Raw genomic sequence first — 723 nt, forward strand, 5'->3', positions numbered from 1 at the left:
CAGCTTCAACAGGTTGCAAGAGATATTGTTGAATTTCGGAATTTTTCAAGCTGGTTTTTGAACACAACCTTTATTAAAATGCAAATTATGAAAACTTAAAATTAAATAAATTGTATTGAAGACAAAGGTATGGAGTAGTCAAAACCTAGTTTCTTAATTACTTGACTGCATTCATCTATTGTCCCTGTGGGTCTGAGTCGCTCTTCCCAACTTCCCTTTAGTGATGCCCATTGGTAGCCCCAGGGCAGGTCATGGTGGGAGCATGTCCGCCACAGAAACCAGCAAGTGCTACAAATCAGGGCTTGATGTATTGTCTTCTTGATTGTCTAAACTTGAAGAAGTTCTAGAAAGAATACTAATAATGCCAATTAAGCTTAACAGTATCATATCAATAGCTGTTACATTGTGATTAGCACAAAAAAAATGAGAGAATATTCTTTCAGTATTTGAAAACTGTACCCAGTTAAGCATTTCCTCTGGGTCAGACCATCAATGTTTTCTCCACAATCTCAAGCACAAAATCCTCAAAGTTCAGCATCCTTTGGGTGACTTAAAAGCAGAAATAAAACACCTGGTGAGAATGCTGATCAGGTGCAGCTGGGCCCCTCTCCATTTCGCTGCTGTGCCTTCCTGGCCAGGCTTCTGGCCCCATTACGCTGATGAGGCTGTCTCTGACAGAGTTCAGCAGTGGCACCAGCAGTGTCTTGGACTGTTTCCCCTTCC

The sequence above is a fragment of the Myotis davidii genome, unplaced genomic scaffold (assembly GCF_000327345.1).
Source record: "Myotis davidii unplaced genomic scaffold, ASM32734v1 scaffold189, whole genome shotgun sequence".
NCBI classification, from domain to species: Eukaryota; Metazoa; Chordata; class Mammalia; order Chiroptera; family Vespertilionidae; genus Myotis; species Myotis davidii.